Source organism: Cottoperca gobio, unplaced genomic scaffold, assembly GCF_900634415.1.
Source record: "Cottoperca gobio unplaced genomic scaffold, fCotGob3.1 fCotGob3_283arrow_ctg1, whole genome shotgun sequence".
In the NCBI taxonomy this organism is placed as follows: domain Eukaryota; kingdom Metazoa; phylum Chordata; class Actinopteri; order Perciformes; family Bovichtidae; genus Cottoperca; species Cottoperca gobio.
Genome location: NW_021166893.1, coordinates 41,674 through 61,869, shown reverse-complemented (window position 1 = coordinate 61,869; position 20,196 = coordinate 41,674). Strand labels below are relative to the sequence as shown.

The 20,196-nt window shown below is 41.7% G+C and overlaps 3 pseudogenes; all 3 read left to right on the top strand.

Moving 5' to 3' along the window:
* Positions 1 to 1,871: 1,871 nt before the first annotated feature.
* Positions 1,872 to 2,982, top strand: LOC115005224 (odorant receptor 131-2-like; annotated as a pseudogene).
* Positions 2,983 to 10,232: 7,250 nt separating this feature from the next.
* On the top strand, positions 10,233 to 12,300 carry LOC115005226 (odorant receptor 131-2-like; annotated as a pseudogene).
* Positions 12,301 to 12,853: 553 nt separating this feature from the next.
* Positions 12,854 to 19,245, top strand: LOC115005223 (odorant receptor 131-2-like; annotated as a pseudogene).
* Positions 19,246 to 20,196: the final 951 nt, after the last annotated feature.

Sequence of the window (20,196 nt, the reverse complement as noted above, 5' to 3'; positions counted from 1 at the left end):
GTCATGATCAACAGTGTCGAAAGCAGCACTGAGGTCTAACAAGACAAGAACAGAGACAAGTCCTTTGTCTGATGCCAAAAGAAGGTCATTGGTAACTTTCACCAGTGCCGTCTCTGTGCTATGATGAACTCTAAATCCAGATTGAAAAACCTCAAATAAACTATTATTATGTAAAAAGTCACACAACTGTTTTGCGACTGCTTTCTCAAGGATTTTAGCGAGAAAGGGTAGGTTAGATATCGGCCTATAGTTGGCTAAAACCTCTGGATCAAGACTAGGCTTTTTAAGAAGTGGTTTTATTACAGCTACTTTAAAGGATTTTGGTACGTAGCCAGATAATAGAGACAGGTTGATCATATTTAATAACGAAGTGTTAATTAAGGGTAAAACTTCTTTAAACAGCTTAGTTGGAATCGGGTCCAAAAGACAGGTTGATGGTTTAGACGATGAGATTGTTGAAGTTAGTTGGTTACGGTTGATTGGAGTAAAACAGTCTAGATATATTTCAGGAGTTACAGATGTTTTTAAAATTCCAACAGTTGAAGTTAAGTCATTACCAATTGAGGTCAGGAGGAGATTAATTTTGTCTCTAATAATTATAATTTTATCGTTAAAGAAACTCATGAAGTCGTCACTACTGAGAGATATAGGAATAGAAGGCTCTGTAGAGCTGTGGCTCTCTGTCAGCCTGGCTACAGTGCTGAAAAGAAACCTGGGGTTGTTCTGATTTTCTTCTATTAAGGAAGAGTAATAAGCTGCTCTGGCATTACGGAGAGCCTTCTTATACGTTTTAAGATGATCTAACCAGACTAAACGAGATTCTTCCAATTTAGTGGAACGCCATTTACTTTCAAGATTTCTCGACTTTTGTTTTAGTTTGCGGATTTGTAAATTAAGCCATGGAGCTTTCTTTTTCTGTTTTATGATCTTCTTCTTTAGAGGAGCGACAGAGTCGAGTGTTATTCGCAGTGAGGCTGCAGCGCTATCAACAAGATGATTAATTTGGGAGGGACTAAAGCTAGCATTGGAGTCCTCTGTTATATTGATATTGAATCCTGGTATTGAATTAAGTGCTGATGGAATCACTTCCTTAAATTTAATCACAGCACTTTCAGAAAAACATCGAGCGTAGGATATTTTGCCTACTGGCTTGTAGTCCAGTAACAGGACTTCAAAAGTTATTAAAAAATGATCTGATAAAAGAGGGTTATGTGGACACACTGATAAACTTTCAATTTCAACACCATATCCCAGAACAAGGTCCAGAGTGTGGTTTAAACAGTGAGTTGGTTCATGTACATTCTGACTGAACCCAATTGAATCTAATATTGAGATAAATGCATTATTAAGGCTGTCACTATCAACATCCACATGAATATTAAAGTCACCTACAATAATTACTTTATCTGTTTTAAGGACTAAATTTGATAAAAATTCTGAGAATTCAGATAGAAATTCAGAATACGGACCAGGAGGGCGGTACACAGTAACAAATAAAACTGGCTTTATTGTTTTCCATGTTGGGTTTGAGAGGGTAAGAACAAGGCTTTCAAAAGAGTTATAGTTTAGTTTAGGCTTAGGATTGATCAAGAGGTTTGAGTCAAATATGGAACTACCGGGCTCTACGGTACATGCGGTACTGAAGAGAAATGAGTACTGTCAAGTTAATGGTGAATTATCTGGAAATGTATAGATTTAAATAAAACAATGGGAATATCCATTAAATCCTGCCAAAGTAGAATCTCTACAAATTTGTATTGCCTCTCAATATATATCGTCATATTGTCCAACCCTAATCTATGCTGTATTCAGTTAAATGATTTTACAACAGATTGTCAGAAATTATAAAAACATTATTTCAATGTATCAAAATAAACGTCTCTGTTTTTTGCACCTTCATCCTGGTTACTCTTATCGCCACTGAAAACACGCCTCTGAATCTGGCTTGCATGGCGGTAGAGTGCTACGTCGCCATCTGCCTCCCCCTTCGCCACATGCAGATCTGTACCGTCACAAGGACGTTGATGCTGATTGGTTTAATCTGGACAACAAGCTGTCAGGGTTTTTGGACTGCAGTTCCTCTTTGGACCATGTGGGGTCGCCACCGTTCATTTCTGTGTGTCATGTGCTTGTCTTTATTGTTTCATTGGTTGCACCTGTTCCTTGTTTGCTAGCCTTTATAAGCTGCCTGTTTTCTTCTGTTCATTGCTGAGTCTTGAATTGTTGCCGGAGGCCAAGTTTGTGAGCCGTCTCTTGAAGTGTCTGTTTTTGTGTCTCGAGTTCCTGAGTTAACTGCATTTTTACTCTTTAGTTCTTGAGATCCTTTTGCTGCCTGCTTTTCGGATATCCTCTGTTGAGCCTGTTTTTGCCCAGACTTTACCTGTTAGTTGTCTGGATGTATTTTGAGTTTTGTCCTGCCACCTGTTCTAAAAGTAAAGACTTTTCTGACTCACTCCAAGCCTGTGTCTGTCGCTGCACCTGAGCCTATCACCCCAACAGGCCCTGTCACAAGCATGTTGTCTGCTCTTTCTGATCTGTTCATCACTTTGACCACAGAGCCACTGGACTTCTTCCATTCCCGAGTCTTCTGCCTCAGAAAGAACGTCTTCCCAGATCCTCTCATCCTCAAGAAGAGAGATATCACATACATTTTGTATCTAGTTATAATTTGGATTGTTATCATTTACACATACCTCAACATCATGCTCACTGCACAAACAGCTAGCAAAGATGCTAAGGCCAGAAACCCAATCCTGCTTCATGGGTTTCAGCTGCTGCTTTGCATGCTGTCATATGTTTCTCCAGTTTCTAGATGCTCTGCGTCAATGGTTCCCGAAGAATTATACAGACTTGCTCTTTGCTGAGTATATTATTGTAAAGATCCTGCCACGATCGATTAGTCCAATCATCTATGGCATACGAGATAAGACTTTCAGGAACTACTTGAAAAGGTATCTGCTGTGTAAAATGAGCCCACAGTAATATTCAGTTCATGGATTATAATATTAAGGACTTTCAAAAACGTTAAATGCTCGACATGAAGATCCTAAAACTTACCAAATATTTCTTTGACTTTACTTTGAGTTAGAAACTCCATGTTTGGTCCAAATTAAAAGACTTCGACAGAATTTGTTCATTTTTGTTAATCTTATGAAATAATGGTGGCAGTTGTAACTAACGTTGTGTTACCGATACTATTGAAGCCCAAAGGGAACTTTACTCAATGATGATTTCAACTTGAAAATTAAAAGGTTATTCCACATGTATGTGTTATTTGAATACAAATGTAAATAAAAACGCAATTTGCATTTTCAAATACTCGCAAGAGCGTTCTATGACATTAAAATAAAAATGCTGTTTGACATTTTATTCATAAAGTCGTAAACCACTTAGTGGACAATAATGAAATGCAACATAACATTTTTTACCAGAGTTACATTTACAGGTTTACGTTATCATTTTAAAAAAGGCACTATGGGCTTCCATACTATACAGAAGGTGACATTGAATCGAGCCCCCAGGAACAGAACCATAGAATATGAACGCTCGTGGCTGATTTCTTAACTAGGCAGGACTGACAAAGAAAGTGTGGCGCGTGAACACACACTGGGCTCAGCCCCAGACTTCGTCCCTGTTGGCTTCTCGCCACATATAAAGTTTGAGATTTTCTGGAGCCATATTGTTGGCATCCTGGTCTACATGCATTAACTCAGGTAAGTCTATTTGATCACTGAGATATACACAATACAAACATGTGGCTTCACTTACACATGCCTGTCTGTGCTGAGTTTTTTTTACTTTACTAGCACCATTTTAAATCAGTTCAATGTAAATAGAAATGTATTCCAAACTGAAACATGGACGCTTTGAAAGACATGATTCTTCGGTTAATCCTACAAACAATATTGATAACAAAATAAGTAATGCTGTAAAGCAGTAGTACTCAACTTGTGGCCCGCGGGCCAAATCTGGTCCATGTTAGAGTGCAGGGTGGCCTGCCAACCTTTTTCTAATTCACAATGAAAATAAATGTATTCACAATAGGATTCTCTTCACTGTACCTTTAATGTAAATAAGGTGCCAGACTGCATAAGAAAGCATCAAAATCAACTAATAGACATCATTTAAAAAAGAAAAAAAAAGGATGTGTTTATGAATCATTCCAACACTTGAGTGATTGTATGATGGAAGAAGTTACAGCTATGTTTATTAATGTATTAATAACTATGAGCATTTATTATTAACTGAGCCCTTTCCTCCTGCTGTAGAGGACGCTGTAGAACTACATCTTATTTTGGATTTTGTAATCAGCTTAAACATAAGAATTTATGACGGTTTGGAAAGTGTACAGACTGTGAAACTACATAGAAATGATTCAATGTTATTTATTACTTGTTATTTTCATTCATCATACTTTAATTGTATAATTTTAAGTGCATTGAATTCAATTACAAGAGTAACATTTAGATTTTTAGTTTTGAAGTGAAGACTTATTTGTCGTGTTGTTGTTATTGACTGGTTCTGAATGTCCAACAGTGAAGCTCATAATTTTAGTGCCAACACCACATTAAAGCCTATTTTCCAAGCTTCTGATATTAGATTGTGAAGAACAAATGAATAATGACTCGAAAACCACATTTTGATCAGGCTCCGAGAACTCGACATGAATATGATTATTTATCAGCCTTCCTGTATCCCTGTGCATGAAAATATAAAGATATAACGATAAAGAAGTCGGTGTTTCAAACACTAATCCACCAGTTAGTGCTGCTGATATTCCTTAAGATTGTAAAATTGACTGAGAAATATGAGAGGGCTGCAGGTTTTCATGTTTACGGTATGCTGCTACATTTTTTTAATGTTATTATGTTACGTTGCTCCACTTTCTTTTATTCAATGTGTTCTGATCCTCAGAAAATTATCCACAAATCAATCAATCTCTCCAAATTTCTCCAAAGAATGACAAATCAATGCATCTGTGCTGCCAAAGCATCAGAAAAACTCAACAAAAACAATAAGGAAATAAATAATAAATACAAATGATGATAATAATGACAGTAAACAGAATGTTTATGATAGTGTTGAGGATAATAAACAAATACTAAATGTTTCACTTAATATACTATAAACATACATATATGTTTTTTTGAATATATTAATGAGATGAATTATATGCATTATATCATCTACTTATTTTGCCTCATATTTTGGCCGGAGAAGACATATTTGCTGCGAACCTTTTGTCCTCGGGTAGGCAGAGAAGCCTGATAGATTTTTAAATATTTTATTATTATGCCTCTGGGACATGCACATAAGAAATGTACTTTTGGTTTTAATGTCTTTTTATCTGTTTGGTCTCCACAATCTTTGAATGGCGACCTCTCTCTATTTCAAGTTTTTTTTTTTTCTGACGAAATGTTTTTTAGGTCTACAGTATCATGACTGTCACTACAATAAAGACATTTGAATTGTTTGAAGGAGAGTGCCTTGTAATACTCTTAAGGTAATTCAAACTGAGTTTGCAGCAACGTTATACATATATAATGATTGCATGTATTCGGTATCTGTAGACTTGAATACGTTTCTTGCCAAAAACAAGATAACATTTGGACCCACCACATGATAATGTTATACTTTACCTACGGTACCCTCTGTACCTATCGTACATATGGTACCCTCGGTACTTATGGTACCCTCTGTAATTATGGTACCCTTGGTACTTACGGTACCCTTCTCCGGGCCACATCTTCCAGCTCCAACTGGGAGATCCAGAGGCGTTCCCAGGCCAGTGAGGAGATATAATCTCTCCACTGAGTCCTGGGTCTTCCCCGGGGTCTCTTCCCAGCTGGACTTGCCCGGCCGCTTTTACCCATGATCTCGTTCTTTCGGTCATGACCCAGCCTTCATGACCATAGGTGAGGGTAGGAACGAAAATCGACCGGAAGATGGAGTGCTTTGCCTTCTGGCTCAGCTCTCTTTTGCCATGGCCTCAGATTTTGAAGTGCTAATCCTCATCCCAACCGCTTCACACTCAGTTGTGAACCGATCTAGTGACTGCTGAAGGTCACAGACCGATGACGCCATCAAGACCACATCATCTGCAAAGAGCAGCGATGAGACCGAACTGCAACCCCTCTCCTCCACGACTACACCTCGATATCCTGTCCATGAAAATTGACAAGAGCCCCGTTGGAGAGAGAGGATGCTGGCGCTGCTTGTTTGCCGCTTCTCCTGCTAGTTCTAGTTTAAGTCTGTTGTTGTTGTTGTTGTTGTTAGATGTTACCTTTAAACATCTAACTTATATCTTCTGCTGACTGCATTTCTACTGAATTAGAAACCATGTTTGGATAACTGCTGTTACCTGTTGCTGGTACTTTCCACTGCTATCGACAGCTCCCGGACAACTAACGCTAGCTGGCTAGCTAGCAGTCTGTCGGCTTCCAATGAGCCAGTCAGCTCCTACGGTCAGCTTCCTGTTGCCAGTGGGCCACAATACGTCCACCACTGTTTCACCACCGCTACTGTGAGGTATCCCCCGGACAGCCCTTCAGCTGTCCCAGTGCGATTAGGTTGGCTGGGACCGCTGCCTCCACAGCTAGCCGTCAACTAGCTTGCTGGCTAAACTGCTGCTTGGAAATGGACTGCTTCTCTCTGCTTCTTCTCCTCCTGCCATGCTACGGATAACCATCTTGCCTTGCCTAACAGTTCTCCATCTCTGTCCATGGCTAACGGCTAGTCCCAGACTAAAACCTGTGGCAACCGGCATGATGTCCAAGTATTCCATCCCGCAACTGCTGAGTCTCAACAACTACACAACTCCAGCGTGCATCTCAGCCATCAAACAACTTGGACTCCTACGCAGACCTCGTTACACTCACAGAGGCTCCCGTAGAAAGTTTGTTTACCACCAGCCTGGCCCGCCTGTGTCGACCATTCCTTCCATCTGGACCACTGTCGCACGTCTGCCGTGTCATCAGAGGACTGACACCCTCTGTGTTAATAGCACGGGAAACACCGCGAGATTGCTACACATTGAGCAGAGCTGAAAACGTGGAGTGGATTTCAGTCTACTCCGGACCCTACAGAAATCCACCATTTCATCCAGAGTCAAAATAGAACTTTTTAATGCACAATCTCTAACCAACAAATCATCTTTCATACAAGACCACATCATGGACAAGGGAATAGACTTTATGTGCCTTACGGAAACGTGGCAACAGCCAGAGGTTTACTCTGCCCTAAATGAAGTCTGTCCCCCTGGCTACAGCTACCTAGAAAAGGCTTGCAGCACTGATCGTGGTGATGGCTTAGCAATAATACACAGAAAATAACTGAAACTGTCCCCCTTGCCTCTGCCTGTACTATCCTCATTTGAATGCCTTGGATTTAAATGTAAACCACCCTTCACCCTGACAATACTTCTCATCTACCGACCACTGAAACCCAACTCAGCTTTCATCCCAGAGATGCACGACCTTCTATCTACACTCTGCACTACTTCTGGAAATATTATAATACTTGGAGATATAAATATTAACGTTGACACGGCGTTCCCAGGCCAGTGAGGAGATATAATCTCTCCACCGAGTCCTGGGTCTTCCCCGTGGTCTCTTCCCAGCTGGACATGCCTGGAACACCTCCCTAGGGAGGCGCCCAGGTGGCATCCTTACTAGATCCCCGAACCACCTCAACTGGCTCTTTTCAACGTAAAAGAGCAGTGGCTCTACTCCGAGTCTCTCATCTGAGAAAACCCATTTCGGCCGCTTGTACCCGTGATCTCGTTCTTTCGGTCATGACCCAGCCTTCATGACCATAGGTGAGGGTAGGAACGAATATCGACCGGTAGATTGAGAGCTTTGCCTTCTGGCTCAGCTCTCTTTTCATCACAACGGTGCGGTAAAGTGACTGTAGTACCGTCCCCGCTGCTCCGATTCTCTGGCCAATCTCTCGCTCCATCGTCCCCTCACTCGCGAACAAGACCCTGAGGTACTTGAATTCCTTCACTTGGGGTAAAGGCTCATTCCCTACCCGGAGTAGGCAATCCACCGGTTTCCTGGTGAGAGCCATGGCCTCAGATTTTGAGGTGCTGATCCTCATCCCAACCGCTTCACACTCGGCTGCGAACCGATCCAGTGACTGTTGAAGGTCACAGACCGATGATGCCATAATGACCACATCATCTGCAAAGAGCAGCGATGAGATCCTCAGGTCACCGAACTGCAACCCCTCTCCTCCACGACTACGCCTCGATATCATGTCCATGAAAATCACGAACAGGATTGGTGATAAAGTGCAGCCCTGGCGGAGGCCAACATTCACTGGGAACGAGTCCGACTTACTGCCGAGTATCCGGACACAACTCTGGCTTTGGGCGTACAGGGATTGGATGGCCCTCAGAAGTGACCCCCTCACCCCATACTCCCGCAACACCTCCCACAGTATCACCCGGGGGACCCGGTCATACACCTTCTCCAGATCCACAAAACACATGTAGACCGGTAGGGCGTACTCCCAGGCCCTCTCCAGGATCCTTGCGAGAGTGAAGAGTTGGTCCTTTGTTCCACGACCAGGACGGAATCCGCATTGTTCCTCTTCAATCAGAGGTTCGACTATCGGCTATCGACTATAACCCTCCTTTCCAGCACCTTGGAGTAGACTTTACCGGGGAGGCTGAGAAGTGTGATACCCCTGTAGTTGGTACACACTCTCTGGTCCTAGGGTAACCACTACCCCGGTCTGCCACCCCCTAGGCACTGTCCCAGATTTCCACGCAATGTTGATGAGGTGTGCCACCCAAGAAAGCCCCTCTACATCCAAAGCTTTCAGCATTTCTGGACGGATCTCATCAACCCCTGCAGCTTTGCCACTGTGGAGTTGTTTGACTCCCTCAGTGACTTCCAACAGGGAAATTGACGATGGTCCCCCATCAGCTTCCAACTCTGCCTCTACCATAGAGGGTGTGTCAGTTGGATTCAGGAGTTCCTCAAAGTGCTCCTTCCACCGCCCGATAACCTTCTCAGTCGAAGTCAGCAGGGTCCCACTCTCACCAGATGGTGATCAGTTGACAGCTCCGCCCCTCTCTTCACCTGAGTGTCCAAAACATGCGGCCTCAGATCAGATGATACGATCATTGACCTTTGGCTTGGGTTCTCTGGTACCACGTACACTTATGAGCATCCTTATGTTCTAACATGGTGTTTCTTATGGCCATTCCATGACTAGCACAGAAGTCCAACAACAAACGACCGTTCGGGTTTAGATCAGGGAGGCCGTTCCTCCCAATCACGCCTCTCTAGGTGTCTCCATCATTTCCCACGTGCGCGTTAAAGTCTCCCACCAAGACTACTGGAGCCCCCTGCAGGGCTCCTTTTAGGGTCTCCAAGAAGGCCGGATACTCCGAACCGCTGTTTGGGGCATAGGCACAAACAACAGTCAGAGTTTTCCCCCCCATAACCCAAAGGCGTAGGGAGGCGACCCTCTCGTCCACCGGGGTGAACTCCAACGTAGCGGCGCTCAGCCGGGGGCTTGTGAGTATCCCCACACCCGCCCGAAGCCTTACACCTTGGGCAACCCTGAAGAAGAATAGAGTCCAACCTCTATCCAGGAGTATGGTTCCAGAGTCAAGACTGTGCGTAGAGGTAAGCCCCACCAGATCCAACTGGTAGCGCTCCACCTCCCGCACTAGTTCCGGCTCCTTCCTCCACAGAGAGGTGATGTTCCACTTCCCCAGAGCCAGCCTCTGCTGCCCGGGTCTGGTCTGTCGAGGTCCCTGACCTCCCGTGTGACAGCGCACCCGACCCCAGCGGTTCTTCCCATGAGTGGTGGGCCCACAGGATGGATGGATGGGAGGCACCACGTAGCTTCTTCAGGGTGTGCCTGACCGGGCTCCGTGACAAACCCGGCCACCAGGCGCTCGCTGTCGGACCCTCCCTCTGGGCCTGGCTCCAGACGGGGTCCCTGGGCTTCCTCCGGGCAGGGTCTCTCCTTCTCTTTCCCTTTTTTTCATGATGTCGTTTTGAACCATTCTTAGTCTGGCCCCTCGCCTGAGACCAATTTGCCTTGGGAGACCCTACCAGGAGCACAAGGCTCCAGACAACACAGCTCTCAGGTTCATAGGGACACACAAACCTCTCCACCACGGTAAGGTGATGGTTCCCGGAGAGGTAAACCTACTGTAAATATTTACTTATTTGTATTTACTATAATTTTTATTTTATTTTCAGTTACAAGAGATGAACGCATCATCTGCCAATGTGACGGTGGTTTTACAGTATCGAGACTCCTTCAATAAAGCTGTGACCAAGAACGTGATTGTTGTGCTTCTCGGGATCTCCATCAACTGCATCAATGCAAGTCCTCATTCACACCTTCTGCAAACACCAGGTATGATGTAGGCAACACAGCAACTCTGTAGGAAGCTGTAGACCAGGGGTGTCAAACATACGGACAAAATGTGTTTTTGTAGATACACTGTGGTCTGTAAGTTGTAATGCACATGTATAAATTATCAAATGAGGCATAATATTGTTGAAATTGCAGCTTTTTGTCTTTCAGGTTGTTCATAATGTTTTGTAAAAAGATCAAATTTGAAAATTTTCAGAATGTACGTGTTCTTTTTTGCACTAAAACGAAGGGAAGAATTTGGAGTTGTCGTTATTTATAGGTTATTATGCTGTGATTTTACTGGTCCGGCCCACTTAAGATCAAATTGTGCTGTATGTGGCACCTGAAATAAAATGAGTTTGACATCCTTGCTGTAGACTAATGTTGAAGTCGTCTTAATCACACTTTGATTTCAAAAGAGACATTTCCTAATGTGGGTCTACAGTTCAGGTTAGTTTTGGATTTGGTTCAATAAGAAATCTGGATGTGAACCTTCAAGTCTTGCTGAAGGGCAGCAGCTTGATAAACAGAATAAACTGGCATTACATATTATTTCAGTAATTTGGCTTTACATCATGTTCCTTCAAGCAGATTTCTTTGTGATGGAACATTTTAGTTGACGTATCCATCACGTCATTTTTGGTCAACATGGAAGCTGCTGTAGCGGTTGCTAAGAGAAGTTAGCTTCATGTGCTTTCATGTGAGTCCACTAACCTGTACAGCTTCATCAATATCATTGAGGGATGGTTATATTTGTGTGGCCACTTTACTGTCTCTTTTCCCATTGTTGTATCTAGGTAGCTAGCAATTGACAGGAAGATGACATCCCCCAAAAGATTGATTGATTCTTTGTCCAACTAGCCGTCAATGGGCACAACACCAGATATTTCTGAAACACAGCAAAGATAAGAGGTCTAGAACCAGAATAGAAGCTGAGCTGGTCCATCTTACATGGTCCTTACTCACAATTTGTATGGCGGTATTTAGCAGCTAGCTAAGTTAGGTAGAATGATTGATAAACTGGCAAAGACTGTGGTTGGAATCCCCCATTTAACTTTTGAGTATATGATATCCCTGTTTCAAGACAAAGCTCTGACCTCAGACTTCCAGGTTTTTCAAACCTTTTTGCTTTTCTTCCCCACCCTGCAGATCTTCTACATGAATCCTCGCTACATCCTCTTCATTCACCTGGTGGTCAACGACATGATCCAAGTGACGCTGTCCGTCTTCCTGTTTGTCATCAGCTACACCATCTACAAAATAAACGTTTCCGTTTGTTGCACCGTCACCCTGGTTACTCTTTTCGCCACTGAAAACACGCCTCTGAATCTGGCTTGCATGGCGGTAGAGTGCTACGTCGCCATCTGCCTCCCCCTTCGCCACGTGCAGATCTGTACAATCACAAGAACGTTGATGCTGATTGGTTTAATCTGGACAACAAGCATGTTGTCTGTTCTTCCTGATCTGTTCATCACTTTGGCCACAGAGCCACTGGACTTCTTCTATTCCAGAGTCTTCTGCCACAGACAAATTGTCTTCCCAAATCCCCTCATCCTCAAGAAGAGAGATATCACATATTCAGTGTTTCTAGTTATAATTTGGATCACTATCTTTTACACTTATATCAGAATTATGTTCACTGCACAAACAGCTAGCAAAGATGTTAAAAAGGCAAGAAACACAATCCTGCTTCATGGGTTTCAGCTGCTGCTTTGCATGCTGTCATATGTAGCTCCCCAGTTCCGAGATGCTCTGCTGCAATGGTTCCCTAAGAGTTATACAGACTCTTTCTTTGCTTTCTATATTATCGTACAGATCCTGCCACGATCGATTAGTCCAATCATCTATGGCATAAGAGACAAGACTTTCAGAATGTACTTGAAAAGGTATCTGCTGTGTAAAATGAGCCCAAAGTAATATTCAGTTCATGGATTATAATATTAAAGACTTTCAAAAACGTTAAATGCTCGACATGAAGATCCTAAAACTTGCCAAATATTTCTTTGACTTTACTTAGAAACTCCATCTTTGGTCCAAATTAAAAGACTTCGACAGAATTTGCTAATTTTACAACATTATCATTTCAACTTGAAAATGAAAAGGTAATTCCACAAAAACATTATAATTTTCCATGTTGTCAGCATATTGTAAAACTACTTAGAAGGTATTTCCAATAAAACAAAAAGAAAAATGTTCACAACTCCAGGCTTCAATATCTTCAGTTGTTTCTGCTAAGTAGCATGGAGACAGTGTGAAGTTCTCACTGTTTGCAAAACTCACATATCTCCAATATCCGAGTCACATCACATCCAAGAGTTCAGTTCAGCGATATCTCGGCAGAACTTTCCTCAGGTTGGCGTTGTTAAAATCCCCATCCACAATAAAAGCAGCCTCCATACGTGAGGTTTCATTGCTGTCCATAACTTCATACAGCTCGTCCAGGACTTGGTTGGTGATTAAGTCTAGTGGAATGTACGCCGTTGTAAGAAAGACGAAAACAAACTCTTTGGGAGATAATACGGATAATACGGCATTTGATCATAAGGTGCTCTAAATTATGAGAACAGTCCGTGTACAATGATCTCCACATCTGAGCCCCACTGGTTGTAGATCATGAAGCCGAAACCTTCCCCCTGGCTCTGCCCCGGTTGTCTGTTCGTGGTGATGAATAGAATGATTTTCTCTTTTCAGTTTTTTGTGCAGATGATGCAGTTATTTTGTTATTCTTAAAAGGTCTCAATGTGTAAAATATGCCAGAATTTAAAACTTAAAACGTCAAAACAATGAACTAACATTATCAACAGAATGTTAGGAGGTAACAGTGTTACAGTCGCTAGGAGTACGGTGGCCGGAAGACGAACAGATCTTCCGTTAGCAGTTAGCACTAATTTAGTACCTCATGTTTTCAGTATGAGGTCTGATTGCCACCACCTTACCTCGATCAACAACTCCTAATATCACATGACGGTAGTGGACAGAAACTAGCAGTAAATTCCATTTTCTTTCTTAAAATTCGGTTTAAATACATTAGGATAGAAACCTGTCTTTTGACTCAAATTGTTTACAGCATATTTAACAAATACACTACACGCTTGGTTTGTGGTGTTTTGCTGGAAACACTCATCGACTTCCTGCTTCTACACAGAAAACGTTTTCTTCTTTACGCTCTCTGCCATTTCAGGAGAATACTGCAACGAATAGCAGCTCCCCGAACATAAACAAGCCTTAAGGTCGCACTAATCGAAGAGTCAGAGGAATGACTGTGTGTAATGTGAAAGCTATGTAGTAACAAACACAACTCTGCAGAGCCTCTTAGTTTTACAGCGTTGTTTTGGTTTTTTGACCTGTAAACTTACTTAGTGGTTGAGTCTCTGGGCTCTCATCAGAATCATATTTATGCACAGCAGGTTTTCCAGCCACGCCAGGCAGATGTTAAAAAAAAAAAAAGCTCTGATGACCGCACCATACACTTCCTGTCCAGCGGACAAAGTTAGAGTAGAAGAAGAGTGAATATTAGACTCACGGTCTCCAGGTTACACGCCACCGAATGAATCCTAATGTTGCTCCGGGTTTGATGCCTTCAGTTGCCTGGAAAAGGAAGATTAATGCAGCTTTAAGACCGAACCTTAGCGTCAATCCATAATTATAGCTAAAGTTTAAAAGAATAGTTCAACATTTTGGAAATTAATTAACTTTCTAGTACAGAGTCAGGATTAAGTTAGCCTAGCTTAGCATAAAGACTTGAAACAGAAACCTCTAATTATGTCTAGTTTGTTTAATCCGTACTCAAACTAAATGTAAAAATGTAATTAAATAGTTTGTTCAGCTGCTTTCAGTCTTAATGTGAAGCTGCGGTTCAAAGCTTAACTCAAAACGTTGACATTCGAATTTTAAATCAACAATTTTTCCATACATGCTAATATTATTAGTATTATACTTTTAGCAGAATTAGATTCCAGTGGTGCTGCGTAGGATTGTTTCAGACTCCTGTGAACATTTCCAATAACTCCGAAGCGTTTAAAGTTAACATTTAGTGAAAAAAGATGGATTCATTTCTAAAATTCACAAAACAAAAAGTATCTATACAAATATTCTGCTACAATCCATATTTGTTGATGCTCAGCAACAACAACAAATTCTCCCGCTTGCCGCACACAGAGACGCTCGCAGCCGTTCTAACAGGCGAGCAGAAACACAACACAGGAAGTTGTTTTTCTTTAATTTAGATTATTAAAATATTACATCCGGTACAACTCTATAAACGATGCTAACCACAGGGAGGAAAGGAGGGTTAGCAGAAGAGAGGAACTCAAACTCTTTCACACTCATGTTGTTCATGTTGTTTTCACAGCTTTAACAAGTCTGATGAAGACACAATGTTTCTCCATGAAGACTGTACGCACCATAGATCTAAATCCCTGCTTCTAATCTTATGTTTGTGCGCATCATTTAGTCATATTCAGTGAAAACACGTCTTTAAATATTCAAATAGGCAAGAAAAACATTCCCCTGATATAAAAGATATATAGAAATGAAATAAGCAAAACACAAGTTTGAGATAGAGATGCAAAAAAATATCGTTTAGTCGACCGACAGAGAAATAAACAGCAACTATTTTGATAATCGATTAATATTGATGTCAGCAGACAGTCTTCACACCTGCAGACTGAAAACTCACCTGTTTCCACTGAACCTCGGCCAATGAGAAAAACTGTTCTTTGTATGTTGCTCTTATATTAGTTTGGCTTATTTGTAGCTAATAGGTGAATTTGTATTCTATAGTTTCTGTAAGTTGCACTTTGGTTTGTCTTATTTGAAGCTGTTGTTCTGCTTTTAAATGATTTCACCTGTTTGAAGTTAATGTACCTGCAGGATTCTTGCTGTTCAGAGTTGTATCCTCAGGATTGTTTGCACTTATTGTCGCTTTGGACAAAAAGCTACATGAACTGTAATGTAACGCAATGTAATAGTTTAAGTCATTTTTAATGCAAAAAATGTGCTCCTTTTCTCTGTTTTATAACACATTAAAGTGACATTTAAAGAAATGTCCTCGGACTTTGAGGAACTGCGATGAACACTCTTCAATAAACCAAACCATGAAATCTGAAACACTAACACTACTCTGTTGTCCAGATCTTCAACACAAACCCTCGTTACATCCTATTCATCTTCCTGGTGGTGAACGACATGGTGCAGCTGATCCTGTCCACTCTCCTCCACATCATCAGCTACGCCCTTCACACCATCAGCGTGCCCTTCTGCCTCATCCTGCTGATCGCCTCCATCCTCACCACCCTCAACACCCCTCTCAACCTGGCCGGCATGGCGGTCGAGTGCTACGTCGCCATCTGCATCCCTCTTCGACACGGACAGATCTGCACCGTCAGGAACACGTACGTCCTGATCGCTCTGATCTGGTTGGCCAGTGCGTTCTCCATCCTGCTGGATCTCTTCCTCCTGCTGGCCACGGAGCTGCTGAGCTTCTTTCCCTCGGAAGTGATTTGTGACCGAGATATGGTGTTCAGGAGCTCGTACAGCCTGTAGAAGAGGGACGCGTCACACATCCTCTGTCTCGTCCTGGTTTGGCTCACGCTCCTCTACACTTATTACAGGATTCTGTTTGCAGCCATAGGAGTAACTGCTGACATAAAAAAAGCCAGAAACACGATTCTCCTGTACGGCTTTCAGCTGCTGTTGTGTATGCTGACGTACCTGAGACCCATGTTCATACAAGGTCTGCTCTACTTAGTGCCCAAACAGTACCTGGCCATCCGCTTCGCACGCTTCGCACGCTTCGCCTGCTACGTCATCATGCAGATCTTGCCACGGTTTGTGAGTCTCATCGTCTACGGACTGCGAGACCATCTTCCTCATCTTCCTCTTCTCTTCTTCAGCCTGCAAGTCGGCCAACATCGACCTGGTGCTTGTGATCGACGAGCATCAACTTTGAGCTGGTCAAGACGTTTGTGAACCAGGTGAGGCGTGTTTTCATATATCTATATATAGATATATATAGATATATATATCTATATATCTATATATAGATATATATATATATATACTACAGTCTTTTACTGTCTGTATGTTTTACACTCAAACTAGAAGAACAACAAAAACTGAACATAATTTACCAAATCTAATTAATCATCTGCAAGAAAAACCAATTCCTCCACACAGATGTTTGGATGAATCAGCAGTTTAATCTGCAGGCTGTTACCGGGCAGATTAATGATGAGTGTTTGTAGTGAAGGAAGAAGATCAGTCTGACACATCAAGAGACACTTCAGAGACAAACACAATATACGACAATTTAATAATGACAAATAAGAATTTAAATGAACATTTATTTAACACTGTTATTGTCTTTGTTTGCTTAAGTAGAACTGCACTCTGTCTAACATATTTAATAATAAACTAAATAAATCTCCACAGGTATTTAAAAATCTGAAGTTTGCAAAAATAAATAAAACAGCAAAAACAATTGGTAAACTTGCACTTTCAGTGTGAGCTCACAGTGAAAGAAGCGCCAACACTCGGGACTTGAACTTTAGTTTTTGTCCTCGTCCAGGTTGACTACATGGAGAAAGGCACCATGACAGGCCTGGCTCTGAAGCACATGGTGGAGAACAGCTTCTCAGAGGGCGCACGTCCTTCAAGCCGCAACATCCCCAGAATCGGGCTGGTGTTCACAGACGGACGCCCGCAGGACGACATCACAGAGTACGGCAGGATAGCCAAAGAAGCCGGTAAGACTCAACATGGTGCGAGGGTCGAACCACAACTACAGTTTGTATTCACCTTCTCATTAAATGTACATTTGTGTACATGTGTGCAGGTATCACCATGTACGCCGTGGGGGTTGGAAAAGCTGTGGAGGATGAGCTCCGTGAGATTGCGTCTGAGCCTGTGGAGAAACATTTCTATTACACCTCCGACTTCACCGCCATCAGCACCATCGCTGAGAACCTCAAACTCAACGTGTGCCCAGGTACAAGACTCAGGATCCGACTTTCACTGACAACAAGCAGCTGAAACATGAAACACTGCTGAACAAACACGGGGCTGGAATCTGGAATCATCACCAATTTATTAATGTTTCATTCGGGATTAGACGTTAATATATTCGAGCACAAAGCCCATAAATTAAAGTACATTTTTGGTGGCCCAAATGTAAACTTATGTATAAACAATACACAGCACAGCCTTCTTTAACTGTGAAACTTCAATAAATGAAATTAAAATATAGAATTATTTATTTAAATCTCGAGTTATTTGCCAAAAATAACCTTCGCCCAACACTCATTAATACTGTATGGAGCTTGAACGCATCATAATGTAACTCAATGGAAACAAACTTTATTTATTCATAAAGGGACTTACACTTTCTTTTCTCCTGAAGAGGCTGAAAGGTTTTAACAGCAGTATACCAGTGTATATATTATATATTATATATATATATGTCATAAACATAATTAAAAACAACATATAAAAATAATTATGACTTTTACTTTTAGATATAGTTTAACATAAAGTAAAGTGTGAAAGATGAGACTCACATGTTACTTCACATGTGATGCGTTTGCACGCAGGTCACTGTAAACTCCATCTGTTGACACAAGAACAGCTGTAGGAAACACATTTGAATGTAAAGAAAGAAGAAAATATACGTTTTCAGATGGTCCAAGTGGACATTAAATCTAATTAAGGGCAGCAATGCATCATGTTTAATCCATCATATGTTTCTCACCTGCATGCTAAGTGTCACAGGATGTAAACAGTGACACCTCTTGCAGAGGAGAGTCAGGTTGGAGATCGAGGTGAAGGACCCGTGTGCCTGTGAGGGTCTGGTGGAGTTCCAGCAGGCCACCATGAGCAGCCTGGAGCAGATCACACAGAAACATATCCTTTTAAAAAACATTGTCGTCCAAACAAGACCAACGCAAAGAAATAAATATTCTGTAGACGAACAAACAGATAAAGTGACTCTGCGAGTTCATCCCGAGGAGGAACCTGCAGAATTACACATTGGACTCATTGGATTCAGTGGAAATATGTCAGTTAAATGTGATTTTAAGGCCAAGATAACGGATGTTACAGATGTTACAGATGTTACAGATGTGGAGCTCTGGCTGCAGGTACATCCGTCTTCTGACTGATGAGTTAATTAAACTTCAGTCCCAAATTCTTCTGTGTAACAAATCAGATAAAAGTTGAAGGATAAAGCTGCCGACATTATACTTTAGTCTAATTATCAAACATTATCTTCATTACCACACACACACACACACACACACACACACACACACACACTGTCCTGCTGCTACACAGAGCACCAAATGTGGATTAATCCGCCGCTGAAAATAGTCCCCATTAAATGCACTGCTTCCTCCTGTTTGTTTGACACGACTGACACTTACTATATATAATATATACTTACTATAACTAAATATTTGTGAGGTGTTAAAGATTGACGCCGTCAGTAACCAATGGGCTCGGAGCGCAGAGTCGCAGACAGGAAGTCAGAAAGTGGCACATTGTTGGTTTTGATGGAATTTGTTGACAATAAGAACAATACAGAATAATACTTTATTCTTTAACAAATGTTCGTTGGTCTACAAGATATTTCTTGAAAACATCTATTCAAAACAAAAACTAGACTTCTTTGTAAATCTACAGATATTTGTGAAATGTTCGTCTGTGAGTCTTTATTATTCCTTAATCAGCTGTTTACTGTCTGCGATGACGGCTCGTCTGGAGCAGCTGGAGAACCAGCTCCTCTCCAGGAAGTGATCTGTGTCAGTGAGCGAGCGGGACGCCACAGAGAGAATAACAGCGTGAGGAAGAGGAGGGCGCATCAGAAACGCTTCATATCAATGGACAAAAACAAAGCGCCTTTTCACAAAGCCTTTGTAGCCTCCAGTCGTCTGTTCCTCTTCACGCTTATGAAAGCTTGTGATACAGAATCACAGTTCTGAAACGTAAACTACTTAATTTGTAAACGTTTTGTCTAAAAAAATTAAAATACAACAACACCACGTCCACTTTCCCACCGTCACCAAACCAAGCTTTCACTGAACAGATGTTACATTTCCAGGAGACCCCGAGACATCTGTAGACTCACATGAAGGTTTATAACACTTGTTATCAGCCTGCATGCTATAGACACAGAGCAGATTGTAAGCATGCGGGCTGCGAATGAGATGTAATCACCTGTAGATATTAGAAATAAGCACAAAATATAATTCAGTGAACATCAGTCACTCCGTTATACCTGAGCTGTGTTAAATATGATGTATTTATAGATTGGGTTAGGGTTACAGATTGTTTGTTTCTACCACAGTAAAATATCAAATTTAATTAACAAATGAAGTGTTGTTACCACTCCCAATATTAATTCATCGCTCGTTTCCCCGTCATATAAACTCGTTTGATCGCTTGAGGAAAGTGGGAAGTAGTTTGGATCTTAAACAAAAAGGGAAGAAATGTAAAGCGTCACTAAAGCTGTTGATGAATGTGAAGAAGTGACAGGACTCAGTGTTTGTTCTCCACTCTGCACTTTCTAGAGTTCGTCTCCCTCTGAACATGTCAGAGTTTTATTACCAGTAGAAAAGTGGTTCTGTCCATCTTCTCAGGTTAAATCAGTCAAACTGAAGGTTCTGTGTGCAGATGAATGAACACGTTGGTCGACCACCACCAGTGTAAACCCCTTTATATCTGAACGCCTGTATGTTTTTGTATATTTTCTTATAACTTTACCTTTTTGTATTTTCCTCATGAATCTCTGTATTACAGCACAGAAGGCAATAAAAGATT